General features: G+C 39.7%; 1 protein-coding gene across 1 annotated transcript in view; it reads right to left on the reverse strand.

Moving 5' to 3' along the window:
* Positions 1-10,784, reverse strand: part of CNTN3 (contactin 3) — a 247,868-nt gene extending 237,084 nt beyond the window's left edge. Inside the window, exon 1 of the mRNA XM_060766333.2 lies at positions 10,575-10,784. The gene's annotated coding sequence lies outside the window, so the exon portion shown is untranslated. The remainder of the gene's footprint in view (positions 1-10,574) is intronic.
* Positions 10,785-12,418: the final 1,634 nt, after the last annotated feature.

Consider the following 12,418-nt stretch of genomic DNA (forward strand, 5'->3'; position numbering starts at 1 on the left):
TACTGTATTCTAGGATGAGGGTTAAAAAGTCCAAGATTAAAAGCTGAATTCTCACAGTATAGAAGCTCAGTGAACTGGTGGTTTTTAGAGTCCAGAAATTGGGTTGGTTATATGCCTTCGATTGTGTTGCATTCCCCTTAAACAGTGGTTCTCAACCTGTGAGTCCACAAATGTTTTAAGCCTACAACTTCCAGAAATCCCAGCCAGTTTACCAGCTGTTAGGGTTTCTGGGAGTTGAAGGTCAAAACATCTGGGGACCTACAGGTTGAAAACCACTGCCCTTGAAGAAGCACATGTGGGAGTATTTCTGGAGGCCCAAATAGACTCAGAGTGTTGTCGAAGGCTTTCATGGCTGGAATCACTGGGTTGTTGTACGTCTTTTGGGCTATATCGCCTTGTTCTAGAAGCATTCTCTCCTGATGTTTTACCTGAATCTATGGCAAGCATCCTCAGAGGTTGTGAGGTCTGTTGGAACTAGGAAAATTTTCTAGTTCCAACAGACCTCACAACCTCTGAGGATGCTTGCCATAGATGCAGGCAAAGCGTCAGGAGAGAATGTTTGTAGAACATGGCCATATAGCTCAAAAGGCCTACAACAACCCAGAGTGGTTGGAGCTAGCTTTAATTCATCCACCAGCTGCAGATTTTTCTAAACAGAAATAATTTAACCAGACTAGTTCATGTACCTTCCCAATTAGACTATTCACCTTCCCAATTAGACTATTGGATTGTACTCTGCATAGGACTGCCCTTGAAGATCACTCAGAAACTGCACCAAAAGCAAAATTCAGCAACTAGAGTAGGGAAAATACAAGAGAAAATTGTTTATCAATCTGTCATAGTGGATGCATGTCAAGGGTGTTAAAAGGACTTTAAAACCAAAAACAATCAAGATGCTGTTACTACATAGAATTTAAAAATCCTAATCCTTAAATTGGAAGAGCGAAGTAATGTTATGAACTGTGTACTTGGTAAGATTACACAGAAAGAGGGTGCCAGCATGGAGTAGTGGTTTGAATGTTGGACAAATATGAAGACTATGGATTGAATCCCCATTCAGTCATGGAATTCCACTGTGTGACGTTGGTCAAAGGTAAAGGGAACAAATCTTGTGAGAAAACCCTATGATAGGTCCACCTTAAAGTCACCATAAGTATGACTTGAAGGCAAACAATAATAAAAATTTATAGTTTTGCTGTCAATTTATAAGAATAATGATGACTCATAACTCAAATACATGAACAGTCATTCTGAAATGGGGAGAGAGAAATCATCTGAATATATTTTTCAAGCAGAAAAAGAAAAAATGCAAATCGGAACTATTTCCTTTTTCTTTTGGAATTCACATTAAATTGTTGTTCCAACCAACTAAAACCCATAATATATCAATCAGAACTCACAAGGCTCTTTGGAAATGAAATACCGAACAATTGAATTCAGCACTATTTGTTTTCTTGTTAAGTTTAAAACTTTTCTATTCAATTTGTAGCCAGAAAACAAATAGGAAAATTTGACCTCAGGTTAGTAAGAGGTTTTATAAAGTTTTGTCCTACAAATACATTTTTTCCATTATTTTCAAGTGTTGGAGTAGGGGGAGTTAAGTTAGCAATCTCTCAGTTTGAATTATTCAAGGGATCTATTCCAGGATCCTTTGTGTAATATGATTTTTGCATACAACCTGCAAGCTTATTTTTTTACCTGAAATGAATGATGTCTTGGCATATCATGGAATCACTCAGGAGAACCTAGAAAATGCCTAGACAAGTATTCTCTCTAGACCCCCAGCACAATTCTATGGTCACATTCTGGCAGAACCTCAGATGGAAACTGATAATACACTGGAAGCTTAAAAAGAACTTAGAGAAAGAATCTATGAGCTGGTCCAAAATTAACAACATGAATAACAGAAAAAATGCACAGAAATAGGATAGGTGATGCCTAGCTTGAAAACAGTACATGTGAATGGGATTTAGGAGTCTTAGTAGACCACAAGCTGAACATGGATCAACCATGTAATGTGGTTGCTAAAAGGCCAGTGCAATTCTAGGCTGCATCAATAGAAGTATAGTGTCAGGATCAGTGCAGTCATATCCCATTCTATTCTGCTTTGGTCAGAAAAAAAAGCCTTCACGGGAAATATTATGTGCAGTTATGGGTACCACAATTCAAGAAAGACATTCACAAGCAAAAAATAATAAAGGGGATGAGGGAAACACAGAACAGAATTGTTTTCAAGTATGTAACTATGGCTAGGTTCCTATACCCATCTTCTTTACTGATCTCTGAAGTAGCAGCTAAATACATACATTATCTTAAGGCATCTGCATAAACTGAGTTTATTCTCAATGTAATCTAGAATCCACACTTTTTGTTAAAAACTATATAGTTAAAACAGTTTGGTATATTAATCATACAGTACGGTTGAAATAGGTTTTTGGATGTGGTTAATGTAGTGGTAGGGAGTGTCCCGAAATAGAATATACCCTAAACCTAAAAAAAATTAAAAGAACACATTTTGGGGTTTGATCAGAACAAATGCTCTGACCCCACTGCCACCTAGCTTTGATTCTGATATTGGAAAAGGAACAAAGTTCTGAAATAGATGTTCAAGAGGCCATTCCTAAGTCATCCACCCTTCTTCCTGAAAGTTTTTGGAATTAATATGCTATCATAACATTATCTTTCTAAGGTAGGTTTGCTTGAGTTGATGAGAGACCTGGAACAGTTTTAAGCAATTTAGAGTATAGGGCTTTCTGTTGGTTGACATATGGAAGTTCATACTGAGGAGAGAGTGATCCTAGATTCTCCTGGATCACTCTAAAAACTTTAAGTATTATTGGACAGAGCAGTCATTTTTTTAAAGGTTCTTATTCTATTCCAAATAGTTCTGAAAAATCCTGCTGGAGAACTTTTATTTGAGCTCTAAGCATTTGTACTATGAGGCTGCATGGGGTTCCACTGTGATGATATCTACATAAAACTGCAGGGAAATCATCTGAGGTGCTATGATATCCTTCCATATTTCTGGATGTATTATTTTATTACCATCCCAATATGGTGAGTAGGTGGGACTATTGAATATGCATCTGGAGTTGGAGATTGCCTGCATGAGGGCCCAAAACCTAAAACTTAAATAATACATCTTTCGTGAGCAGGTTGCTATCTTAATCTGTTCTATAGAGGCTTCTGATTTCGTTACTAGAAATCCAAACAACATTTATACCAAAGCTTTTTATGGGAGAGATTGTATGATCATGTACTGTACAAAATACCTAAGATTGCTTGCAGCAATTTTAGTTTAGAATACGTATTTTATTTACTAACCAGGATGGCTACAAAACATGGATAAATTTTACACTGAAAAAAAGCTACATTGATGGATATATCATCTGAAATTATGGAGATGACTGGGTGAAGAATCCTTAATAATAGTGGTCTGTTTGTAGAATTTCTTTCCCAGATGGACTCACCTGCTATCATTCTGGAGACTGACAAAGACATTCTCAGAGTTTTGCAAATTTTAAAGTTATTGTAGTCTATTTTTATAATTTCATTGTCTACCAATGTGGCAAAATGCTTTGTACTGAATTCTATGTTGTTATGAATTTCTGAGTGTATAAACAAATAAATTTTGCAACCTAAGTAACACTATGGTGTAATGTCTCTTACATTAGTATTGGAAAATTGCTATTATTTAGGTTGTGGTCTCATTTGTTATTTGCATTTTTTTTAAAAGAGAGAGAGAGAGAGAGAGAAAGCCTATTGAAAGTAATGGAAAGTGATGATGGTCATGCCAATATATTCCACCGGCAAATATCACCAACATCTACCTATATAGTTTGTACCTGACTTATATGCAGCCATAGTTATTATGGTGATCACCCTGTAGAGAGCTAGATACAGAGATAGTCTTGCTGAGAGTGCCATCAAGTGTTATCATTTGGAAGAATTGATTCAAATCTCATTTTACTGAGATTAACCATAAAACTAAAGGTGAGGCTGATTAAAGTTGAATGCATATTCAGTGCTTTAAAGACTTCTTTAGGTAGCTGTAATATCCCTGTACTAGTTTTGAATAGTCGCACTGTAACTGCAATGTACTCCCATTTCACTATAACCCCAGGATCTCCAAGATTCAGTTCGTTTCAGTAGCTGCACATATTATGTAATAATTAGATCTGGAGTTTATCTGCATAGCTGCAAGGTTACAGTGTACTTAATTGTGTGAAGGTCCAACTACAATAGGGAAAAAATAGATGGGAGTATCTAACTTCTTTTTCTAGGACTATAGAAAAAATTCCAGTAGAAAAACAGGACATTTCAGCAAAAAGTTTTCTCTGTGGGAGTGAGCAAATGGTTTTTAAAGTAGTTTTTTCACTCAAGATATAAATAATAAAGATTTGTTTGTAAAACAGAAAAATTAGATTATGATACCTGTTTTGATATAATACTCTGCTATGCTATCATCAGTTTCAACTTGATATTGAAATATTGTATTGTTTAGAATTCATGGGTATTTTTTAAAAAGATACTTTTTGGTTCTGTTTCAGATTTTATTTCCACTCATTTTTCATATGTAAATAAAATATATGGTTAGGTAGCTAGCAGTGCAGCACTTTTCACCCTTTTCTTTCTATAGATTTGGGAACATTTGCAATTTTGCTAAAACATTCATACTTCTAAGCCTATAATCTCATGCCTGATTGGAGAATAAGCTCCACAAAATAGAATGGGTCTCCTATCTTAAAAAAAAAACATTTATCGATGAGATTTTTATGAACTGTTGATTGTACTTGTGTCATTGTGTTTGTGCTTATGTATTGTTGTCTGCATGTGGCACTTGGAGTGCTTCTGTGAGCCATCCCGAGTCCCTTTGGGGAGATGGTGGCAGGGTACAAATATTATTATTATTATTATTATTATTATTATTAGGATTAGGATTCTTGTATGTGAGACATCTTGCAGGTGTCCCTTCCTAAAATGTGACCTTGAAAACTACTGAAACCGGTAAATGTATTAAATCAGTTTGTGCACTTGATTTGTATAGTATGGTTTTATCCGCTAAATTATAAATTATTTACACCAATAGAAAGTGTCATCTCTCCTACCATCTTCCAGTTTTCAGGGATGCCCTTACCCCTTTTCTGCATATCACAACCTATTTCACACGACAGGTCCCTTGCTTGATCTTCCATGTTGCACTTTTGAGGGCTTATGGGCAGGAAACCTGTAGGACAAGCAAGGTGTCTTCTATTAACCTTATTTCAAGCATCTACATCTTGATCCAACCCATAGTCTATCTCTTCTCTCCTTTTCTTCAATCAGAAACACTGAAAGGTCAGCCAACAGAATATCCAGTCTAGTCAATGCCTCCTTAAAATGCTGGCAGTATCAGCAGACAAGAAAATGATTCATCTGCTCTTCAAGACTTCAGAGCCTGCAGATTGAATCTTTTGGTGCTATACTGCAAACATTTTTCTGTATTCAGAGAGAAAATGACCATGTCAACAAAACAAATATCCATAGTTGATTATTGGTTCTAGAACCGTGTTTTACAAACAAAACAAGTGGGTTCCACTAGTTCAGCAAACCCTTCATTCCCTTCCTTATTCCCTTGAAGCTCTTCTTTCCCACTGAAAGGTAGTACAGACAGAACAGATTTAAAGCAAGTCCATTCACACACACTCATGCAGAAGTCCATCCGTATCACCTAGTGAAATTTCTCTACCCATTTTGAGTCTGAGGGGAGGGAGGGGAAATGGTAAGGCAGGGTAAAATAAATAAAATAACTAACTAAATAGAGTTTCTATCCATAACATGGTATAATGTACAGTGAAAAATGTACAGCTTGCTTATGAACTTTAGAAATTGTGATTTAGAAATTAAATTACTATAAACCTGGAAAGGCCTAAGTATCTGCAATTACACACAAACTACCAGCACCCAAAGACCACAAGGAAGTTGAACACATTACCAGACATTACCAGCATTTTTGCAGTTAATATTACAAGTCTGTTAAATAATTCTGTCACCCAGTATTTTTAAAACATCCTTTTCAAATGCCTCTGAAAGTTTCATTTATAACAAATATATTTCCATGCCTGTCTGCATGCATACCAGGAATGTTATTTGCAAAGCCATAAAAGTCAAGTAGAAACTCTGTTATAAATCCTTATTCCTTGTTTATAGCTTTGTCTGTTAAAAAAAGTCACTCTTGTCAGAAACTCTGCACGTGAGAGTCTCAGTCAGAAATCAAATGTCTTTTATAACAAGTTTCCAAAGTACCTATAAAACTTCAGCCACAACCCTCAAAATTGGATAACGCAGCTTGCGGTGCATTTGGCAGCATTATCACATGCTGTTGAAAAGGATTAAGCTACAAGCCTAGTTGAATGCAGAACGAGGTATACACTGGACTTTCTGACCATCTGTCAGAAAAGAAATTGCCATGTACATAATCACATCACCAATACATCTACTCTGGTGCTCCAAACCAGCAGCGAGGGTTCTCCCAGTCATATTATCCTATTAAGTTGGCTTGCCACATAATGAATTGAGGACTTTCTGTATGCACAGCATGTACATTATCACTGTGGTATAAAACAAGAGCTAATGTAATTATAGTGTGTCCACGGTTAAGTCAATGAGCAATACACATATCCTGCTGTTTAGTGTAGTCTCATGAATGTCCACTCTGAAAAAGTCTGATTTAGCTCAAAGGGATTTAGTCACAGATAACTCTGTATCACAGGAACAAGGCATTGCAGTGCAATTCTACAGATATCTATTTAGAAATGACTCTTACTGAATTTGCTGAGTTCATTCCCGGAAATTGGGTTTGAAGACTGCAGCCCAAATATCAAAGGCAAATGTGGTTCAATTTTGGAATATTTGAGTAGTTGACCATGTTAAATAGGATGATCCAATAAAAGAACCAGTCATTCACAATATTAAAAATAGGGTGCAATGCACAGTCAGAACCAAAGCAAACAGAAGAAAGATACAATCAAATGAAAATTCCTAAATCCTTCAAGGGCTGCATTATAGAGAAAAAGCACAGAATGAATAGGATGACTTGCTTAATTGAAATGATGCATTTCGGTTTATAACTCTTTATCTCTTGAGATGAAAAGCTGTCCAAGTCATGCTAGAACAGTGTAAACAATGTGACTCCAAAGCAAAGGTTCACTCACGAATGGCCTTGCTGATGAAAATGTTTTTTAAGAAGTCACACTTTTGCCATCTTTCCAGTTGAACTGCACACAACAAACATTTCAATTTACAAATAAAACGCCACTCATCAAAAAGGCTGTAAAAATTTCCAGAGAAAGCACCTGACCCCTAGTGCTCAGAAAAGTTAGAGCAAAGAGGCATATTCAGTCAGTCAGTAAAGCTAACATTACGTCTGAGTTCAAAGGGAGAAGATCTTTCCTTGATCATGTTGCTAAAAAAGACCACAGGACAAGTCCTAAGGTCCAAAGAGCAGACTTTTTATATTTCAGTAAACGCATACAGTATTGCAAGCTGATAATTTAATAAAAAGGTAAATGTTTTCCCTTGACATTAAGTCTAGTAGTGTCCGACTCAGGAGGTGGTGCTCATCTCCATTTCTAAGCTGAAGAGCCGGCGTTGTCCATAGACATCTCCAAGGTAATGTGGCTGGAATGACTTCATGGAGTGCCATTACCTTCCTGCTGAAGTGGTACCTATTGATCTACTCACATTGGCATATTTTCGAACTGCTAGGTTGGCAGAAGCTGGGGCTAACAGCAGGAGCTCACCCCACTCCCTGGATTCAAATGACTGACCTTTCAGTCAGCAAGTTCAGCAGCTCAGTGAGGTCACTGCTGCATCACTGAGGGCTCCCATAATTTAATACAAAGATTTAAAATGTGCATAAGAAAAATGTATTTATTTTACCAGGTAGTGTATAAAGAAAATTCCTTAAGCAATACATAAAATGAGTCCCTGCCAGGATTCTATAATAAGCACTGATAACACAAATGCTTCAACATATATCCCTGTAATGCAATATTCATTTGTACAGAAGTAAAAGCTTGATGCAGATTACATGGATGACCGTTGCTTCTTTTGCCACAACAAAATTCCATCCTGTTATCACAAACCCAAAATATTTTGGCTGCATATTAATAACTTCTTAGGGCTCCTATCAACACTTAACAGACGGATGATATTTGTTTTGTGAAAGAACCGATATCTCTTGCAATTTTTGCCCTTTCAGTCACACTTTTACAACAGATTAACATGTGAGGCATCTGATGGAGTGGGCTTTAAACCCACAGAAACTGACATCTCAATACATTAATTAGGCTACAAATCTACACGCCTTCCTGAGAGTAAACTCTACTGACTACAATGTGACTTACCCCTATCTAATCAAATACAGGATGATGGGTGGTTTTTAAAATTTTAAAAAATGAGGTGATGGAGGGAAAAGAGGTACATACTAATATGATACCTTCTTCATATACCTTACTGTAAAAAATACCTTAACATACTATCCAAGGAGCCCCCGGTGGCACAAGGGGTTAAACCCTTGTGCAGACAGGACTGATGACTGACAGGTTGGAGGTTTGAATCCAGGAAGAGCACAGAGGAGCTCACTCTGTCAGCTCTAGCTCTCCAAATGGGGACATGAGAGAGGCCTCCCACTGGGATGATAAAACATCTAAAACATCCTGGCATCCCCTGGGCAACGTCCTTGCAGACAGCCAATTCTCTTACATCAGAAGTGACTTGCAGTTTCTGAAGTCACTCCTGACATGAAAAAAAATTCCTTTGGTAGCAAAGGGAAAGTTTTTTTTTTTAAGTCAGTGCATCTTATAGGATAAAGTGCAGTGGTTTGAATGTTAGACTATGACTCTAGAGACCTGGGTTTGAATCACAGCTCAGTTATAAAACTCACCGGCTGACCTTGGGCAAGTCACGCTCTCTCAACCTCAGAGGGAGGCTTACTAAAAATAAATCGAGCCAAGAAAACCCGGTGGTAGGGTCGCCTTAGGTTAGAAACGTACTCAAAGGCACACAGGAGCAAGAATTTATTCTTCAGAAAGTGGAATGAGGAGGAAGGTGAAAAAAGGAGCAGGAGCAAAGGAAACTGCTTCCAGACAGCGCCTGGGAGAACAACCCTTGGAGCCTTCCCTTCCTCAAAGCCAGACAGTTAAAAGGAATTTGTAGACTTCGTTCTGCCTTGGCAAAGCCAAAAGGATGCTGCGAGTGCCAGAGGAGAGATGAAAGCTGATGTGTGGAGGGGGGTGGGGTTGCTTTTTAGTTTTTAGGGCAAACGTGCATTTCTAAATGAGCTCAGCAAGAAAGCCAGACTGGAATAAATGCAGAGAGCAAAAAACTTGACTCCACAGACTCACCTCTCACACACAATTGCCTCCTCTCTAAAAAGATCTTGGGCAAGAGTCTGGTGGGTGCTTCTACAATGAAGAATTAATGTGGCTTGAAACGACTTCGCATAATATGACATCATGGGAGTTGTAGTTTGATGAGGCACCAGGTTTTTTTTAGCAGAGAAAGCAAGACCTTGTAAAACTCCACCTCTCAGGATTCTACAGCATTGAGCCATGGTAGTTAAAGTGGTGTCAAACTGTGTTAATTCTCCAGTGTAGAGGCACCCTGAGTAAGCAGAATGTTTCTATAAAAGGTTTTCCTGGGTGAAAGAGATAGATATAAAACAAAGATTGTGTGTGTGTGTATCACACACACGCATATATATATATATATATATATAGATAGATAGATAGATAGATAGATAATATAGATATTGCATGTGTGTGTGTATACAGAGAGAGATGGACAGTCGATGTGTCGAGCTTCAAAGTGGTTCAGCAGTGGAACTCTCTGCCCTGGAGTGTGGCGGAGGATCCTTTTTTGGAGGCTTCTAAGCAGAGGCTAGATGACCATCTGGCAGGGTTGATTTGAATGTGATTTTCCTGTTTCTGGCAGGAGGTTGGAATGGATGACCCATGAAGTCTCTTCCAACTCTTATAATTCTAGGATTCTGGTCAAAGGAAAATTCATATAATGCCACGTTTTTAAATTTCTTATAATGCCACATTTTTAATTGTATTCTCAATTACTTTCTGGCGTGATAAATAAAAATAGAGAAGGGGAATGTCCTGCGTGTATGTGGAGAGAGAGAGAGAGAGGAGTCTATAATATATATAAAGATTATAGACTAATAGAGAGAGATGAGTAGTATAGATATAACAGATAGTTAGAGATAGATCTAGAAATATGGAGATGTAAGTGAAGCCCCAATGACAGGCATCAGTCAGCCAGCTGCAAAGTTTGGAGTCAACCCATTCTGGAGTTCCTTTTATAGAAAGTGAAGGGACTCTCCCTCCCTTTCAACTCCCACTGGTTCCCAAACCCACTCAACTTGGCTCCCTAATGCCTGAGAAGCATCCCCGTGCATGCTCCAATCACGGGTCAAAGGGAAACAAACCAACCCAGAGAGACGGGTTCGCCCGCCAAGCCAAAAGTTTCCCTCTCCCCGCAACGAGGCGTCCCTTCCTTCCCCTGCTGATGCTTTCAGCACCCACCTGCTGTCCAGCCGGGCGCTTCTTCTCCTTTCCCTTGGCCTTTTCCTTCCTTTGTTTTGTGGGTGTCAATGATTTGGTCTCCTCTTCCCCGGGAAACAAAAAAGAAAGAGCCAGCCTCGAGGCAGCCTCTCTAATAATCCTGCGGCTCCTCCACTGCCGCCGCCGCCGCTGCTTCTGGAGCCGACAGGAGAAGGGAAAGGAGGGGAGGGGAGGAGGGGAGGGGAAGAGCGCGCGCGGGCTCGCGCTGCGAGGGACGCCGGCGCGTGCCCTGGACGGCACTCCGCGCGCCTCGTCGCGCGCGCGCCTGCTCTCTCTCTCTCTCTCTCTCTTACTCTCTCTCTCTCGCCGTCCCTCTGTTTTCTGTCTCGCTCTCTCTTTCCCTTCTTCTTCCTGACGCGCTTCCCATCTTTTCCAAGCTTCCCTCCACCCTCCAGCCCCATCCCTCTCTCTTTCAAGCAGTGGCTCCTTTCAAGCCCTCTCCAAAGGCAGGGGTCAATATCATCAGCACATTCCTTTTAAACATCAGTATTAAGGAGCAGAGAGCGAAGAAGAGACTTTGCGGGACTGCAGTTTCCACCTCTCCCAGGAAGATGCAATAGAGGGCTTGGCTCAGAAGAAAAGAAATAGATGAAAAATTGTAATATATACATACAGACCTGGCTGCAGTGCCACTTACTTTGTTTATGCAGGTGTGATGTATTTGGATGCATACATAGGTAAAGGTAAAGGTAAAGGTAAAGGGTTTCCCCCTGACATTAAGTCCAGTCAATCAATCAATCAATGATTTATTATGGTCTTTGACCAGCACAGTACAGAATGGGGCACAGGTGCCTAAGGAAGGGAATCACAGTTCCCAAGTAGGTCAGATAAAAAGCAGATTAAAAACTTGTTTTAAAAGAGACAGATTAAAAAGCAGACTAACAGTTAAAAGTGCATGTATGAATCTAAAATAGGGGGGGGGGGGCGGCTAATAACAAATATCAGTCCAGTCGTGTCCGACTCTGGGATGTGGTGCTCATCTCCATTTCTAAGCCAAAGAGCCAGCGTTGTCCGTAGACACCTCCAAGGTCATGTGGTCAGCATGACTGCATGGAGCGCCGTTACCTTCTCACCGGAGCAGTACCTATTGCTTTACTCACTTTTGGATGTTTTCAAACTGCTAGGTTGGCAGAAGCTGGGGCTGACAGAAGAAGTGCACGCCGCCCCCCAGATGCGAATCTGCAACCTTTTGGTCAACAAGCTCAGCAGCTCAGCGCTTTGACCCACTGTGCCACTGCAGTATGTATGTATGTGGCAGCTTTCGGATAGGCTGCCTCTTCCACAGGCCACTGCAACCCCCACGAATGTCAGACCTGGACCAAACTTGGCACAAATAACCCACGTGGCCCATTTTACATCCTGGTATGGATTGGCAGAGGATAGACCACAGATGATGGAATTTGGAGTACTTTCAGTCGCTTTCCTCTGCCACAGACATCTCAGTGTTTCTTACTCTCTCCATTGGTGTGGAATTTGCATGATACCACCAACTGCTTCTCCCTTAATCCTTTGCTACTTGTTTCCACTCTGTCTGCACAACAAACAGAGCAGAACTAATCAGCAGCTAAACATACTGGAGGAGTTTTGGGGAAGTTGCAGTTCACTTAGTCAGAGCACTGTGATAATGGACCTGGACCACATTTGATGCACAGAACCCCCATGACCAAAGAAAAATACTGGAGAGGTTTGGGTGGAATTCACCTTGATTTATAGCAATTGTGGGTACTAGGATTTATAGTTCACCTGTAATCAAAGAGCACTCTGGATTCCATCAACGATAGCCCTGGACCTAACTTGGCACACAG

This window comes from Anolis sagrei, chromosome 2 (assembly GCF_037176765.1).
Source record: "Anolis sagrei isolate rAnoSag1 chromosome 2, rAnoSag1.mat, whole genome shotgun sequence".
NCBI lineage: Eukaryota > Metazoa > Chordata > Lepidosauria > Squamata > Dactyloidae > Anolis > Anolis sagrei.